The sequence below is a fragment of the Aquila chrysaetos genome, chromosome 20 (assembly GCF_900496995.4).
Source record: "Aquila chrysaetos chrysaetos chromosome 20, bAquChr1.4, whole genome shotgun sequence".
NCBI lineage: Eukaryota > Metazoa > Chordata > Aves > Accipitriformes > Accipitridae > Aquila > Aquila chrysaetos.
Genome location: NC_044023.1, coordinates 16874847 through 16893007, shown reverse-complemented (window position 1 = coordinate 16893007; position 18161 = coordinate 16874847). Strand labels below are relative to the sequence as shown.

At 50.0% G+C, this 18161-nt stretch overlaps 1 protein-coding gene across 2 annotated transcripts in view; it reads left to right on the top strand.

Moving 5' to 3' along the window:
- PRICKLE2 (prickle planar cell polarity protein 2) overlaps nucleotides 1-18161 on the top strand; it is a 108965-nt gene that overhangs the window by 9164 nt on the left and 81640 nt on the right. The window contains exon 1 of one of the 2 annotated variants that reach the window (XM_030043717.2): nucleotides 1567-1588. The exons of the other annotated variant lie outside the window; for it this stretch is intronic. The gene's annotated coding sequence lies outside the window, so the exon portion shown is untranslated. Of the gene's footprint in view, nucleotides 1-1566; nucleotides 1589-18161 lie in introns of those variants that run through there. 2 annotated transcript variants of the gene reach the window in all.

Here is an 18161-nt window from a genome sequence, read left to right as displayed (position 1 = left end):
TCAGTTGCCCTCGTGCAGATGCTGCTGCCGCGGTGATAAAAGACATAATGGCTGCTCTCGCTGATAAGGGGAGTATATAAACATAATTATTGAAATCCCTACGTAGAGCCTGCGGATGGATGGAGGAGAGTCCCTCTCCCTGCGAGGGGTTTCTCTTGCTCCGGAGCCCGTCGGGGAGAGCCGGAGCGTTCGCCCCAATGCGTTCCCCGCCGGCTGCCAGCTCCTGGCAGCCGAAATGGGAGCTGCTTGGTCACAGCTGTGAGCAATTAGTAAAAGATGTCTTTTTCTTTTTTTCCCCCCTCCTTCCCCCCCCCCCTCCACTTTCTTTCCCCCTCCTCTTCTCCTTGAAACCAAGCCCTGGGCCCCGGGGGAGCCGGGAGGAAAGCCCTGAGCAGCTCGGCTTTGAGATGCTCCTGGGCCAGCTCGATGCGGTCTCACCGCCGTAGCGGGGTGCAGGTCTAAGGATCCAACCCAACCTTGCGGGAAGCGTACTGCAGCCGAGGAACCAGATATTATTTAGATCAAGCCAACAACAAAAAAAATATTCCCATGGCAGCAGTAACCATAGGAAACCTCCCCAGCGTGCCTTGGGTGGTTCCTGTTCCCTTGCCTTCAGCTGTTTGCTTTGCGAGCGGAGCAGCGGCTACAAGGGCTCCGTGCCCGTGGTGCCACCAGGAGCGGCCGGTGCGCCCGGCCGTCCCCTCCGCCGGCCGTCCTCAGGGGCTCGGCGGCCGCGCTCCGGGATGCATCGCCGCTCCTGGTTTTCTCTTGCACTCTAGTTGGTAAAAAGATGCTTTCGGAGGCTTCTTCAGACGCCGTAAAGTCTCAAAGCCACCTTTTTACCTTGTGTCAGCTCACAAATGCGTGTTTGATCCTTAAATACCCAAGGCATGAAAGTGAATTGGCTCCCAGGGTCCAATTCTTCTTCCTTTCTATAGCGTCTTAGAAAGATGCTTTTATATTCCCCCTGGCTCCGCTAGTGATGCTTGGCCTTCAACCAAGATGGGGAATCTAGGACAAGAATCCCTGAGAATAACAAGATAAAAAGTTATAAAAAATACCAACATTTTTTGGGGGAAAAAATGCTGGTAAAAGATTTCATTTCAAAAAATAAACTGGAATATTTTTGATCGGCTTCGCGCGGACACATTTACAGGCGGGTGTAAGAGGAGGTTTGTTTTCCTGGGTACTGCCTCCTCTAGGAAATCCAAGCCGTGAAGTGAATACAAATGCTGGAAATGGAAAGGTTTCGCAGTGAGTCACTGGAAGGGATGGGGAACCAGTTGTGCCGGTGCGGCCGTGATGGCTGGCAACCGGCTCGTCAACCAGCTCATCGACCGCCGGGGACGGGGTGGCTGCGTGGGAGCACCCGGGGGCCTGGGCATCACTGGAGACGGCACCCGTGGGTGCTCCCACCCCACCGACCCCCTCCCACCCTCCGAGGGCAGCGCGGAGGTGTGCCCGCGTAGCTTTGGGGAGCAGATGGGTCCCATTTGGGGAGCCGAGGTGTTGCGCGGAGACAGGTTAAAAAAAGACGTCTCCTTCTGCGGGAGCGTGAAGCGGAGGGGAAAAATACGTCGCGATGCCAGTAAGTGGGGTTTCGATGTTTGCGTGCCACGCGGCGGCGTTTGCTCCGTGGGGGAAGACCTGGTCGGTCTTTGACCCGTCTGCCTTGGGTGGAGGCGGACCCCTTCGCAGAGATGCTGCTGGGCTTGGTGTCTCGTAACCTGCCCCTGGCTCTTTGCGGATGATTGAATCCCTGCTTTTGCAAAACCCGCGGCTCTACAGAAGTCAGGCTTTTGCTTAAGGTTACGCAGCGTTTGAAGAAGTGGCAGAGGGGCAGGGACAAGGCTGATTCCTCTTCTCGCTTGCCAAACAAATGGGAATGCTCACCACGGAGCTGCGCCCGTGCCGTATTAAATCTGCGTTCGGTGCCATAAAGGCCGTGTGCTGGAAATGCAGCCCCTTTAAATGTCAGATTTGAGGAGAGCTGGGACGTGAGAAGACAATAAAAGTTAATATTCTTAAGTCGGGCTTGTGCAGTGTAGCTTGGATTTTTAATATCAAGTGCATAATTTATTACAAGATGTAGAGGTTTCAAATACATATATTTGAATACGTTTTAGTATTATCTTTCCTTCCAGTAGCAGGAACAATGCCGCTTTACAAAAGAAAAATGATTTCGTGTTGCCATGTGATAGTTTCAGCTTGTACCTCTAATAGATGTGCAGTTTGCTGAAGTGTGAAGGCTATCTGATAAATGCCTGAATAATAAAGCTGTATTGTTTGTTCTGATTTCCCTTTGCTATTATCAAACGTATAAATAAAACATTTTCACACTGTATCCTGTGCAGTTCCAGCCCAGACTATTTACTTTCTGCTGACGCAACCTATAGGAGACATGAATCTTTCAGTCTGACAGGAGAAATCTGGTGGCATTAGTATTGCAAAATGGTCAAATGTAATTGTAATAAATATTTTATCCGAAGTAAAGTTATAAGTATTGGGGAAAGAAAATTAAAAAATCATCTTCCTTTTTTTTTTTTTTTTAAAACAAAGCAGCATTTGTCTCCGTGTACAGCAGAGGGCACTCGGCATCGCTGTGTGGGGAGGCTGCTGCTCAGGACTGCCTGAAGGGGAAAAAAAAAATCCCTGTCCTTAAATTATATTTTGCAGAAATGAAATACTCCGTGTGTGTGTGTTTGCTTATATATGTGTGTGAGTGTGTATATAAAAAGACACAGGGTGGCATATATATATAAAAATAATCCCAGCACATAATATAAAACTTAAATATTCGTAGTGGTTGCTGAAGTTGGATGAAGCGCATGTTGTGTTGATTAATGCTGAGCCTGGTGTTACGCTAAGCTTCAGAGGGGATTGAAGCATGCTGAGAGGGGAGAACGAAGAGGCCCCGACTAGCAGAGGGTTGCAATCTTCATCTTCTTTGCAAAGACGCAGAGTCTGGAGACATCTTACGATGTCGGGAGCTATCCCAAGTCAAGGAAAGGTCTTGAAAGAGGGATAATGTCGGGGTATGCGGAATTATGAGTCCTTCCTTCTACAAAAGCAGCAGCACGGCTGGGGGCTGGGGGTTTTTGTGCTGGAGTTTGCAGTGCTGTGGTCTCGCTCCGGGCAGCACCGGAGCTGGTGGAGTTGCGGGGCTCTTAGGAAAGTCCTTGAGATGATTCGCATCCCCTCCTTTAGAAGTTGCCAGCTGTTTAAGGAAACCTGAAATGGTGAGTTTGGTGGATGGAGCAGGGAGCAGCCCCAAGCCCGGGGCGAGGCGGCAGGGCTGGATGCTGGCCGGAGCATCGTTAGTTGGAAGATGAGGCGCCTGCTCGTTAGTGAGGGACCCCATCCTGCAGGTGCGGAGATGTGTGCTTCGTTGTCCAGAGCCAGTCATGGAGATTGGGGCCTCACCTTGTGTAGTAAGGCTTTTCCAACAGAAATGGACTTTTTTTTTTTTCCCCTCCCCTGTAGCTAATTGCACAGACGCTACCGAGACATGTTTCTCATTGAACTCATAATGCACCTTGTGTTTCTTTTAAGAGAGAATAAAGAACCCCAATGCCAAGTTCGTGCTCAGCTTTTGGCTTTGCTCTGGCACTGTTAAAATATTCAGGGTAGCTGGATTTTGTGCCGTGCTACGGGCGATGTGTTTCCTGGTGAAACCGTAAGACGCCATGCTGAATTTTCAGATTTTAGTCATTAATTCGAGAGGAATTCAGATTTTCTCTGTCTCCCCCAGCAAGCTGCTTGGATCGGGCTTAATCTAAATCTCTCAAAGCAATACTCCTGCAAGGGGCTGGAAGTGTCAACACTGTTGTATAAAATATGGGGCCGGTAACAAGAGTGAGAGGGCATGTGGTTCAAGATAACCAGTTTATGCAAAATACACAGCTGGGTAGATTTTGTTACTGAGTGTCTGTGGACTGTAACGATCAGAGAAATATGGAAATGTTGGAGGAGCCTTATAATAATGGGTGCTAATTAAGATGAAATGGATTTGGGTGGTAGGGAGTAATCCAAGATTACAATAGTAAGGCTTTTTAAAATAGCCCCTGCTATTTGGGAGGGCAGCAGCGCTCCTTGTTATAGGGCTTAAAACAGCCTCTCCACGGGATTGTCACAAGCAGCCTTCACCCTTGCCTGGTTATTTCACAAGAGCTTGGTACAGCTAAGACATGAAACATGTGAATAATTTCAAGGGTAGAAGCTGGCCTGTGTGCTCTAAAGCACCTTCTGGCTAGGATAAAATTGCTGTTGCATTGATGTGCCCGGATAATTGCTTTTCTGGAGGTCTCGCTGGAGCTGGGCTCTGGGGAGGGCTGTTTTGTCCCGTTACGGCGATTCCTGCGCTGCACGTTTTGTCCCTGTGAGAACAGCCTGGTGCTGCCACCACCAGTTAGATGCTCCTGCCCGGGCTGGTGGGTACTGGAAGGATGCTACTGGGGATGAACTCTTGCAGCTCTGGGATTGGGCCCAAAAGCAAAAGCAAGCTGCAGCACCGCAGCTTGGACCGCAGGACCCCCGTTCTGCCCCACTGGCTCCAGGGTTTTGGGCAGGGGCAGACGTGCGGAGCCAGGCACATTTCTGCTCACGCTGCTTGGCTTTTTCTCTCTTGTGAGGCTTCGCTGGTCTTTTTTTGGTGCTGACCGTGCTGCAAAGCACTGGACTTAGCACAACGAGCGCTTCAGGCACCCGGCTCCTTGGGGAACGATGGTTATGAAATGTTTTGCGGGAGCTTGTTGTTGTTAAAGGAGACTTGGCAACGCGTAGCTCGAAAGGCTGCGCTCGTGGGCAGCCCAGCCTTGTGCTGGAGACCGGCGAGCCTTAGGACTCACCTTAGCCAATGTCAATAGAAATGAAACTACTTAAATACACAGTTAAAATATGTTGTTATGTTAGCATGTGGACCTCCGTGCAAGATTGCTCTTTAACTGTATCCATTAAAGGACCCCCCATGGAAGAGATGTAGGAGGCTGGTAAAAAAAAATTCCCAGTCTTAACCGCTTGTTTGCTGCCAAGTGGATTTTGGGCTGATGTGAAAGGCACCTGGGTTTCGGGTATTTCTATCAACTTTGCAACTCCAAAACCTTGTAGGCAGTAGGAAGAAACGGGTTAGAAGGATGCTGCGTGCTGGCTTTCAGGTGATGAAATCCAGCTGCCCCGTCTGCTGGCTTTTCTCTTCCGTGCTTTCACGCACGGTGCCCGAGCCGTGGTAGCGGAGGAGGTTGTTACCGATGGCTAGCACGTCGTTGTGGTTCAGCTCGGCCGTCTTCCTGGGCTTTTCCAGATGATCCGGGAACTTGAGTAGTTCATAAAAGGAGTGAGTAGCCAAATGGACCAATAAAAGGAGTTTGTGGAAAGGCCCAATATATTTTATGAAGAAAGAAATGGATCCTCTAACGCGAGGGTTGTGTCTTGTAAAATTTTGCAGGGCTGCTAGTGCTGTTAAACGCTGGCTTTCTGCTCCAGCCGCTCGCTTCGAGCGCACGCGGTAACTATCTAAACTTTCTTTTTGGCCTGAGCTCTTCCAAGTTTGGGGTGAAATCCTGGCCCTGGGGAAGTCACTGGGAGACGTGCCATGAATTTCCCAGGGACCTGGAAAGTGATCTTCAGTGCGAGACCCGTGATGACAGCCTTCGAATACAAACTATCTGGCCTTTGCGAGGCGTTTTAGGCAAGGTAAAATACAGCTTTACATCTTCTTAATGCTCTTCGATGGCAGCAACTGGAGCTAGAAGGCCAAAATTTGGCTTGACGGTGGTTCTCGCCGGGAAATGCCTTTGTGCGATCCAGGAAAAGTTAAGCTGTTTGGATTTGAGCGACGGAGGAGTTTGCAGCAGCGGGGACAGTGCGTGCACACGCGGTGTTTCTAACCACGGTAACCCAACAAGTGACATTTCAGCCCAGGGCAGAGGGCAAGCGCAAGGCTGATCAATGATTTAAATCCCCCCCCCCCCACAAGCTGTTTAAAGGGCTTGAAGCGGGCTGTGGCGCAGGGAGCTGGCGTGCCCTGCCAGCTCGGATGGATTTCATGCACCACGATGGATCCGTAGCTGCGGAGACCTCATCTCCCTGTACTACCCTGAAGCCCGTAGGATGGGGAGGCAGCAATCGAGGCACAGCATCCTTGGACGCTGAACCCCTTCGTATCATTGAAGGGGCAGACAGGGAGTTGCAGGAAAGCAGAAAATGGGGATCTTGCTTACTGATTCAACATTTTATCCGTCTGTGCACAGGAGTGTTTGCAGCTTTGACCTTGATGCTACCCGACCTGTGAGATTTTTAACTAAATCTTTTTAGTATTCTCCTTGTGCAGTTTGAATGTATTCCGATGGACTGCAGAGATGTGGTAGTGTTCAAGCTAGGCTTGAATTTCTTAGCTGATAAAAATTTGATATCATTCTTCTGTCTTGGCCCCAAAGGGCAAAGCTGCAGAGCTCAGCTAATCTTATGAGATCCGTGTCTTTTTGATCTGACAGTTCCTGAGAATGGTTTCTGCTGCGCCCAGGCTTTAAAATGGGGCAAATTCCCAATTTCCAACCTGCGGTTAAAATTTGGCTTCAGATCCAATCTCTCAGCTCTTAACTACTGAACAGAGACAAATTTTGGACTGTCCCCACTCTGCGAAGGGGACGGTGCGGAGACGATGCGTGCCGGTGCGTGGCCTTTCACCGAGCCAGAGGTGGGATGACTCTGACTGCAACCAACGCTTAAGAGAAGGGTCCAGATTTTAAAGAAATGGCATTACATTTCCCAGTCACTGGAAGTCTTTTACGGCCAAGGGGGGGTTACCTTTGGAGGTGGCTTGGTCATTCCCAGCTCTGGGGAGCTGGCCGTGCTGAGCTCTCCTCCTCGCTGGGGATGCTCGCTCAGCTCCCCTTCGACTTCATGGGAACGCGACGGTGTCTTCTCTTGTGGATAGGGATGCTCAAAAAAATAGGCCGTGGGGCTGGATGAAGCGCTGTGCCGACGGCCACGCTTTTGGCTACCGGGCCCCTTCCTGCGAGCTTTCTCCAAGGCAAAGATTGTTTTTTACTGCTGGAGTTTGGCTGCCGCTCTCGCTTCCCCCATGGCCACCTTTTGAGGGGATCGATGGTTGGTTTTGGCAGGAGCTGTTTTATTTCTTGCTTGTGAACGTAGTGATCTCAGCTGTCTGCGGGTCTGTGTGACGCTCGGTATTAGAGCTGCTTTGATGTCTGCACTGATACATCTTAAGGCAGCTCAGGATGATTTTATGCAGTAACCCTGAGGTGCTTGCACAGAAAAAGGTGCTTTAGAAATGTAAATTTTGTTTGAGGACAGATTTTTCTCTTCTGGTCTCTCTCAATTCAGGACGAGGCGGTAAAAATGTAGCATTTAATTAGAGTTTGTAAAGGTTTGGAAATGAATTGCTGTAAACATGAAAGACATAATCAAATGCCTACCTAATCCCCACCTTCAGGGCACATTAAATGCAGAAAGAATATAATGTGTTGGAGACTAGGATTGAAGAGCGATGAGGATTTGAGAGCAGATCTTTTATAGCTGGAGCTTCTAAATTATTTTACTTCAGGCTTAGGGATTTAAATATCTGCATATTATAGATAAATATGAAAGAGCCCAATTCTCAGTTGGCACAGCCGGCATCATTCTACCGAGTCATTTTAGCTACAAATCCGTACAGCATCGCCTTGCGACGTGCGTTGCAGCGCAGCGTCTTCTCCTGACGGTGGATGAGGTGGGAATCGGCCCTCGGTTCATCACCGAGTAGAGGGCTTCTCCTGTGAAGTCGAGAAGTTTCTCTAACTGCAGTTAGAGAAAAGCACCTGATAGGTTTCCATTATTGGAATCGAACAGGGTGAAGAAGGGGATGTGGCGTTACGCAGTGTCAGCCGGGGAGCTGGGCTTCCTCGGCTGCGGAGCTGCCTTCTGCCATCTCCAGCTTCAATCTAAAAAAAAATAAATAAATAAACCAGAAACAATCTTTTATCCTGAAAATCTCAGACAGCGGGAACCAAACGCTGTTATCTCTCTGGGTCTCTAGAGAAATAAAATCTGGGCACATTGGAGCTGCCTGGCTCCATCACCATCTCCCCGCTCTCCCACCCGGATCCCCAGTGTCCCGAAGAGCCGGTTTTCCCCATGGAACCGCCGGGCCCTCCTGCAGCGCGTTATCAGCAGGACCACGCCATGGTTTTGTTTTGCAATTAGTGATATTTGGCTTTGTTCGGTTTTGGCTAGAGACCAGGCTGCGTTCTGTGCTCTAGCTGTGATTCCTGTTGTTTAAGGCATTGTGATTCGTATGGAAATCAGGAATATTTCTCCTGGTAGAGAAGGAGCAGCGAGGCGTCACCAAAATCCCCGGCCAGAGCCGCGTCTCGTGGCGCTTTGCTGGGGTGGTGGGAGCAGAAGTTTGCTTGCTTTGGGACCGAGGCTTGGAGAGGTGGGACGGGGAAGGGCTGCGGTGATGGTGATGGTGGTGGTGGTGGTGGTGGTGGTGCTTGGAGGAGCAGAGGTGGTGGTAGGAGATTGCCCTTGCCGGTAGCATCAGGGAAAGGGAGACGTGAACCAGCAAAAGATTAACTCATCCTCTAAATGCCAAGGGGAGGAAAAGATCCTGGGCAAAAGGGAAGGGGACGAAATACCTGGTGACAGAGCTGAAAGGTGCCCACTTAAGGATAAAATTAGTCCCATGTCTTATACTGCAGGGCCCCATGGAAACGGGGAGGGCTTTCTGTTTCTGTTGAATCGGGCTCTACGCCAGGTGAAAGAAAACATTTTCCCAACACCAAATGGAAAAATGCAAGGCAGACGTCTTAAATGAACTGTTAAAGGAATAGAGCTGTGAAAAGAATACGTTTGCTGTGTGCCGGGGTTATGCATTTAACAGATTTTTTACTATATGCGGCCTTTGCAGTTTGTAGACAGAGAAATCTGCCGCAGAAACTCAAATTGTACAAAAGGCTGAAGGCAAACTTCGGGGTATCATCACCGTTCCTGGCTTTGGCTTTGCTCAGGAGGAATGGCCAGTATCTTTCTGTCCTCCCCAAAATCTTGCTGCATTTTTCCTTTCCCCTTTAGCCCTCTCCACTCTCTTTCTACACATCATTGGCAGCTCTGCTTGTGCTTTAAAATAACCCAGGCTAAAAAGTGCGATTTGCGTTTCAGCGATTTTTGATTACACCCACGTCCTATATTTATTGCTGTTTAAATCGTCTGTGTTAGCTTGAGATGTGTTTCTTTTGAGCAAGGAAAAAAAAAAAAACTTGACTCTGTTGCTAACTGTTGCTAAGGGAAAGAAGATATTTATTCATCAGGGCACTTCTTCAGTACTGTGATGCTGGTAGCCATGGAGGAGGAGTGTAAGGAAAAGAAACGGTTATGTATTTAAGCCCTTTCTGTTGTTGTTGTTTGGACTCTTGCCATATCTACTGATGGTCAGCAGATGTCTTTTTTTCCCCTCCCAGCACTGTGCATCTTGGATTAGAGGTGCAGCTTGGGTTACGGTGCAGGGCAGCTGGTCCCCAGAGCCTGGTGTGAAACCCGGGGGGTTCCCTGAAGGATCCCAGGGGCTTTGGTGGGTCCCCGGTCCCACGGGCGTCACGAGGCTCCCGTGTTTTGTAGCTATTTCCCCTCAGCCTCTCCGAAGAGCCTTTCTAGTCCTTGGCTTCAGTGTGTCCTTTTTAAAAATCCCCAAATCGAAGACACCAGGAGCCAAAAATGATGCACATGGCTGCGTTCCCTCCCCGAGCTACTGCTGCTGGGGGACGTGCGGCAATGCCGTTAGCTGGCTGTCGCCGAGGTAAGAGGTTTTCCTTTCAGCTGTCATAGCAACAAGAAAATATTGTTTTGATGGAGATCAAATTAAAAATTAAATTTGTCTCTTTCCTAGTAAGCGAATTGCTCACTCGTGAAAAATATAAATCACTTTGATCGGGGTAGATATCTTTGTAAGCACCTCTGTGGGTTTCTGAAGTGGATTTTGCAAATGACTCATGCCACATTATGTCCCTGCTGGGTTTGTGTAGAGTGTCCCATGAATTTGAGCTTTGTTTAATGTTGGGCTTGGGTTGAAAAACTTCCTTGGTAAAACTTCCGTGGTGCTCATAACCTGCTAAAGCTTGGGGGGAAAAAACAGGTCCGACTAGTGTCTGGAAGCAAAAGGGATGACTCCTCAAATGTAGCGTTTCTATTCTTTCTACTAAAAAAACAGGCGAACAAACAGTAATTGGGTGGTTTACGAGGTGCTCTGGTTCTTGGAACGCGAAGCTGAGCACAACCTGAGAGCGGAGAGAGGGAGGTGAGTCAGGTAAACGGGAGGGCTTGCGGGAAGAGGAGAGCAGCGTGAACATCTCTCTGATGCGCTCCCACACCCAAAGCATTTCTAGCTGAGACACGTGATTTCTATGTATTCGGTGGCCCCGGGTGCCTTTCTGTCCCATGAGTTGTCCGTTCTCCCTCTGAGTCCGTGCAAATTTTTGGCATCTGCGGCATCACTGGCCGCGGCTCGGTGCCCCCGCGTGGGGGACCACCTCGCCTGGGTTGCTTTGAAGCCGGTTAGCTCCCTTCGGCGAGGTCGTGCCATCCGCAGCCTGCAGGTGAGGAGGCAGAGGAGTGAGAGGGAAAGACCTTCCCGGGCTGCTCACGGGTCCGTGCCAGCCCCGGGGCCGCAGTGATGGCCACGTTTCTTCTCAAAGCAGCGCGTGGAAGCTCGAGCAATTCATATCTGTTTCCCGTCTGGCTTATGGTATAGTAGCGGTAGCAGATTTACTACGGCCAAACTGGTTCTCTCATCAGTTTATCTGTAATTAAGATTCCTAATTGGTAAGGAAGAAGCTTTTTGGTTGAAGGTAAAGTGAAAAAAGGAAAAGGTTTTTCTTGGGAAGTGTTTAAAAATCGCAAGCATTCTTCAGCAGAAGTGAACAACCCCCTGTCCAACGTTGTGCAAATAATTGTTTTTGTTTTTTTCAAGAGACGTCCTGTTAGCACAGATGGTTTGTGGATGTAACCAGGCTTTTTGACTGCATGAACAACGCTGGCCTGACATCTGGCACTGGAGCACAACATAACGAGGGCTGCATGAGTCCATGGTGCTTTGATTGGAAATGATCTCCCAAACTTTGGTGACAGATGGAGGCCAGGAGCTTCCTCCAGATTACGTGGGGTGCACGAAGTCTAGCTGTGGGCGAGAGGAGGCCGGTGTCCCTTGAGCTGCTATCTAGACAGGCTTTGGCCCTGGGTTGCCAGAAGCAGAGGAGAAGCCACCCAGAAAATAACCAGGTCCACATTTTATAGAAGTGACTTGTGGGCTTTTGGTCATCTCGGCTTTCCAGGTGCCCAGGTCTTGGTTCAAAAGTGGTGGCTTTTTGTAATGAGCTTCTATTTTTATTCTTTTTCTTCTACCCCGTTCTTCTGCAAGGGGCTCAGTCCCTGGGGACGCACAGCTGGACTGCGGGAGATGCTGCCTCCCCTGTGCCCGCCCCGTGGAAGCCTCGAACCCCGCCGTCCCACGTGCGTGCCACCACGTGTCCAAGAAGGGAGGACAAAAGAGAAGGGCTCGTTTGTTCGAAATGTCAGTGTTGAAATTATAACAGAAAATTCCCTTTTTTCCCCGTGGAAATCTGTGCACAAAGCCTTTTCCAGCCAGCTCCCTTCTTAAGCACTCAGTATTGATTTGTGAAATCAAATCGGGCTCGGGCGACGTCGTCGTTATCTGCCACAAGCTGATGGAGAAAGTCGATGCCGACATCGATTTCCCATTGCACGTGGCTTTCGTGGAGTTCATGGCAGACTGCAAGCCGTGTGACACCGAGACCGTATCTGCATGGTTGGTAATCACCCACTTTTGGTAAAATCCTCCTCATTTTCCCCAAACTGAGGTCTGCAGCGATGCTGGGGCTGTGGGGACCTGCGTCCCCGGCAGATGGGCAGCTGCCTGCAGGCAGCGATGCTGCTGAGCGCCTGCCTCTCCGCACCAGCAGGCATTCGTTGTGCATTTTGTTTTTTGCATGTGTTCATCTTCAGCGCTACAGACGTGTATGTGCAGAGCAGTGCTGGCGTGCCGATGAGGATTATTATATTGCTGGGGTTTTTTCCCTCATATATTTGAAAAAGCAACACAAAATTACATATATAAACGGCAACATCTGTTACGGAAGCCTGGCCCAGGCAAATTACTGCTTTCGAAAGTCGGCACAGATACTCCTGTGATTCACTTTCATGCTTGCCAGAGTCACATCATACCCACAGCACTTTATCCCAGCTACGATAGGTGTGTCTTTTTTCTTTTACACCCACATCAAATTCTTAAAATAAGAGCACTGTAAAAGGAAAAATTAACTTGAGTTTATTTTCCTCTGGAGTCCACAGGGCCCTGGAAGTTATTATTAGAGGTGAAGTCATCACAGAGAAGGCTGTAGCCCTTGGGGAAGGGTGTGGGCAATGCTGCTCTTGCAGAAAGAGCAGGGGTGGTGGTGGTGGTGGTGTCCCGGGGCAAGGGGACGCGGGCGCCAGCAGGAAGGCTGGAGAATTCCCCGTCTACCTCTTGCCCACGTCCATGATTTTGGCCAGACGGAGATGGAGCGTTTCGATGCGCATCCCTCCTCCGGCGCGGTGGCACCGGGAGCAGAGCGGATCTGCCCCGAGCGCTGCGGAGCTGCACCGTGTCTGCAGCACCATCCCTTTGCTGGCTTACGGTGCCCAGACCACACCGACAGCTGGAGTGGAGCTGTTCTTTTTTTTTTTTTTATTTCACATAAAACGGAGTTGGATCCTCGTTACCGTGGAAACCAGCAGCCCCTAACTATAAGGAGTTTGATTCACTGGATGTAAAAAGCTATGATTCTTCTTTTTCTCTTAAAAAAAAAAAGCAATAAAAAAGACATATCATAAAATGATAACCCCATACCTGACGTAAGGTTAATCTTGAGTGTTTTCTGTATGAATGGTGTCCCAGGAATATATAAAATACTAGTACTACTACATCTCTAATGGTGAGCCAAGCTGGGATCAGCAGTGCCATCCTTTGCTGCCTATTACTTGTGCTGAACCATGGCTGCCTTCAGGCCAACACTGAAAACAAATCAAAGTCATTGCATTCTGTATGATTTTCCTTTTTTTTTTTTTTTTTTTTTTTTTGCCGTTGTATCATGCGCAGCACAAAGAGAGGAGATAAAGCCAGAGGGCAGAGGTGAAAATATCTCCTGCCGGGAACTCGGGATTGCAGCCAGGAAAAGAGCTCAGCACCACTCGGTGCAGGAAGGACTAAAGTCTGTGCAGGGCCCATGAATAGCCCCATTGAGCAGCTGCTGGGCTGGAAGTTAAGCAGTGGCTTAAGTGTTTTGCCAGATCTGCTGGAATTCGCTCATTTTGCAGACGGCGGTGAAGTAGCATTACGGTTTACATCAAAACAGGATGCGAGTCAATACGTAAATACTGTATAAAGAATGCTGCGTGTGTGCAAAACGGCCTTTGCGAGTGGTCTCAGAGTTCATCCTCCCCATCGATCCGTCCTTTGAGGGAAATCGGCTGAAAACTGCAAAAATTGGGGAGTGTTTTCTGTCTTGGCTTTCTGGCTTCTTTTTCTTTAAGCAGACGGTGAGGGGATCGTGCCGCGCAGGTCAGAGCATCGGCTGTCTTTGGGTCAGGAGGGTTACTGGGAGGGACAGAGATTTGCACATGGAATTGATTATTTTATTCCATTTTTAGAATGTGCTTACTGCAGTTAAAACTCAAATTCGTCTTGTAACACAGATACTTAAATCCTAGCCTGGAACCGTAGCTAAGAGGAGAGCGTTTAATACTTGCTAAATCCCTATTTCAAATAAACATGTGAGAGAGGGGCTTTCTGGTTTATTGGTGAAGAAACAAAGCTGATATTTTAGAATATATCCAGTTAAATTCTGCAGAGTGGGCTTTTACATGAGGATAAATACATTTAGGGCCATGTCACTCTGAGCACGAAAAGCAGGGACTATTGAAGGGGTGTTTTGGTGTAACTTCATCCACGCTTTTGACAAGGGCTTTTTCCAGCCCTGGATGTGGTTGCTCATGAGTTGGGAGCTCGTCTTCCACCTGGGAATGGCTGGCATGTTCTTGTTGTACGGCTTCACGGAAGGAACAAGACTCATTGTGTTAGGTTTACGGTTGGACTCGGTGATCTTAAGGGTCTTTTCCGACCTAAATGATTCTGTGATGATTGCCACCCTTGGCTGGGTCAGTATCTGCATCGTACGGATGAGAAACCAAGCTGCGAAGGGCCGGAGGGCCACAGCAGCCCAGCCGCTTTGGCAGGGGAAGCCCGGGCTGCTCTGCGGTCTCTCTCCACGGGCTGCATCCCGCGGAGGCACAGGCATCCCTCCGGCTGCGTGGGACACGCCGGTCCCTCGCCGGGATGCTCCTCCGGCGGGGCGAGCGGCTCCGAGCAACGCGGGCGGAGGACCTGCTTCGGTGTGGAAATGCCTTTCTCTCTGCACCAGCCCAAGGGCGGTCAGCCCGATGTGATGATCAGCACCGTTGGACGCTCTTCTAAAGCCTGGCGGAATAATTTGGGAGCGGGGAGGCAAACGGCATTGCCGTTTGCAGGAGCGGGACGGGCGCCCGCACCTTGTGTGCATGCAAATGGAATGAGGGAGCTGGAGACCCCGGGGACGCTTATTGTGCAAACGGTTTGCAGTTAATGGTGTCTTGATATCCGTGATTATGTGGCAAATCGTGTGCTTGAAAAGTTGCATACGCGGGTGGTTTATCAAAGGCAGCAGAGCCTACTCCTGTGCTTAATATTAGGCGTGTGTTTAAGTACCTTGTTGAACTGTAGCAAAAGCAGCAAACCCCAGCCAGGACTGGGCTGCTTCTGGACTGAAAGAATTTTTCTGCCTTTTAAATGCCTCGAGATTTTTTACAAGACATCCATCTCTGGTTCTAAAAACCCATCACCATGGTGTAGCGTATCAACGTCTGACAGCTGTGACCAGGTACGAATTACGATGTCTTGAACAGAATTTATGAAATCACAAATTACCTTTTGCCTATTGAAAATTAAAACAGTGCTAGTGGTTTTGGACTAATACAAAGGAACCACAGTACTTTTTTCATTTAGCAGTCACCATGTGACTGATATAATTTTTTTAACATACACGCCCCACACACCCCTAATGTTTGGAATGTATAAATATATATTGGGCAGTAAAAAAATTATAAAAACCATTAGGCAAGAATAGCACGTTAAAATGTATTTTACATGTTTTTCTTAGGCTCAGTTAGCCATATGTTAAAATAAACTTCAGCAATGGCAACAATTCTTGTTTGAGATTATGTCTTCGTAAAATAGTATGTGGGTGGTAAATACAAGCAGATATATTTCTGCACAGGAATTGGGATTCAGCTATTTTATATGATGATGTTTATCTAAACCAGCCCCACTGAGGAGCTTCCACCTGCATCTCCTGGGTTAGGATGTGGTCCCATTCCCACCGGAGCCAGCAGGACATCTCCAGTGGGGTCGGAGGGCTGCTCAACCCTCCCCGTGGTCCATCCAACCCACGGGCAGGACAGGACACGCACCCAGTGCACCGGGAGCATGGTGTGGTGCTGCTCCTCTGAGGGCATCTCCGGCATCTCCTAAAATCCTCGGTAGATGTGGTACTGGGAGAGCAGGCAGGATCTGCAGGGCTCGGTGCGTGAAACAGGCTGTCGCATGCAGCCGCGGCTGGATGCAGGCACTGGGAGCATCTGACCCTGTTCGGGATTCGATGCTGGAATGGGGAGGATGCCAGGCAGGCCGGGTGCTTTAGGCTTTTTTCCACCCGCTGGCACGGCATCCAGAGCTTGTACTGGTGGAGACAGCCAAGGAAAGTGTTCCCATCCACGCGTACGCAGCCTTTTGGCATGGGTGGCGGGGACCACGGGAGCTTCGTGTGCCAGGACGTGGCAGTGGGTGGTAGAGGGATAATGACAGGACAAGAAAGACGAGGGCTAATTCACTTTCCACACGCTCCCAACAAACCCCCAACCAGATCCAGCTCCTCCTCTGACCAGTCCAACGGCCCCAGTGTGCCGTAACGCCTGTGGGCACACGAGGGGCTGGCTCAGCGTTCCCCACTGTCCCCGCTCTGCAGCACGGGGACGTCTTGCTGGCTGCTGGAGGAGCCTTGCTCAAGTAAAGACTCATCGGGTTCGTCTCTTGCTTGCTTCAATTACACCAGCAGGGAATAAGTCGCGTGGTACTTGGGCAAATGTGTTGCTTCCCAACACTGTTTTACCATTGCTCGTTTCTGTTACGGCAAACGAGTTTCCAAGCGCTGAGTGGCTCAGGGTCTCGACGTACATGGGAAGTCCGCGCTTTAGCACGTTTGTGCAATATTTACCATCGTGTGCCTCTGTACGTGCGTCCTTGCATGCCTAAGCACCCTGCAGCGTACCGAAGTTTTCTTGACACTTGCACGTGGTGGGTTGAGAGCACGGAGAGTTAGCCAGGGAGCCAGCAGCCTTAGGACTCTCCTGTGCATGGGCTGCAGTGTGCTCTTCTGCAGACTTTTTAGCATGTAGCAGCTGATATTTTTCAGATGAGACATAATTTGGAGGGGCTGGGTGACAGTGGGGTGCCGGCAGGTCAGCCTGGTGCCCAGCGCTTTGTGATCACTGCTTTATGCGCTCCGTTTGGCTCTGTAAGCCCGAGCCACCCTCTGCTCGTTTTAATAACCTCTTACTTTTCTGCTCAAGACTTCTCAGAGCTGTGGATGAAACTCTTGTTTCTGGATTATTTTTTTTTTTTCTTAAGCAGGAGAAAATAATCAAGGTCAGCTGCACATTGGATTTTATTAAGGGCCCCTGGAAACCACATCAAATGGTAACACAAGTGTGATGCTGAATGCTGGGTAGTTCATCTCCCAACCCGATGCAGATGGTCCACTCCCTCTTTACATTTTGAGGGCATCGTTTCATGTTGTATCACTCTGGTCACTTCTGCTAACACGGTGAAGGCCAGGGTTGCACTTTCATGGTGTGCCCACGCGTGGTTAAGTTGTTTTTAAATTGCCTTGCGTTGCAGCTGGCTTTCTTGTTGGGGAGCGGTGAAGAGAGGAGAACGTGCAGTGGATACCCCTTGGATCTGACATTTCAGCCTTTCAACTTGTTCTACCCCTGAATTAACAGGGATTTGCATTTTGACAGTGCTTTTCCCCTAACTCGGGGATCTGCAGTAAATTGCATTTTAACCTGCGACGTTCTGCTGCTTTCTCCCTGTTGTGACGCTGGTGTAGCGAGGTGCAACGCAGCAGTTAACGAACAGCTAAGTCTGCATTAAAGACAGACAGCAAGCGATTTCCTAATGTCACTGTCACCAGCCTAAGGACCGGGAAGGGGCCTGGCTCTACCTGGGGTCAGTTTAGGGTGCGTGCCCCAGCCCCTGCAGCTCCCACCTCCCGTCAGACCCATCCCCATGCTATTGATCTTCGCTGCTGATCATTGACTTGACGTTGCATTTATTCAGGATTTAACTCCGGCAGCCTGTTTTAATTGGTGGGGCTGCAGCGTTGTCGTGCTAAACTTGAGACAGATGGGGCTTACGCAGGGACCACACGCACGGACCCGCAGCAGCGGTGCTGGCCCGGCCGGCCGAGCAGGATGCCGGCGGATGGGAGCCGGTGCCGAGTCCGGGATGCTTTCCCGGGCTGCCCAAAGCACAAGGTGGGAAGAGGCAAAGGGGCCATGCTGGATGCAAGGGGAAGCATCGTCCCTCCAGCTCGCCCATCTCTATTTTTCTTGTGGCACGGTGTTTTTCCTAGAAGAGCAGTGGAGAGTTTGCCAGGCCCGGCTCCATCGCTCCGATGGGGCACCTGTCACCAAAAAAAGCCCTTTTTGATGGAAGGAGGCGGTGGGAAGGGCCCTGCAGAGCGATGGCTGGAGCGGTCCCTTCCCTTTGCAGGCAGCACGGGGAGCGGGGATGGAGCCAGGCAAAGGCTTTCTAATGAGGCGATATAATGCCTCGTTATTAAGCATCGTGGCTGGACGTAATTAGCTCAGCGCACCAGTTGCCGCGGCGTCTGGCACACGTTGGCATGAGCGCTGGGTTAGCTCTCTGCCCAAATGCTCAGCCGGTTTGTTTCATCGCTTGGAGCCAGGAGAAAGGAGATGTCCCCAGTCCCGATCCCTGAAGAGCTTGTGGCTCCTCG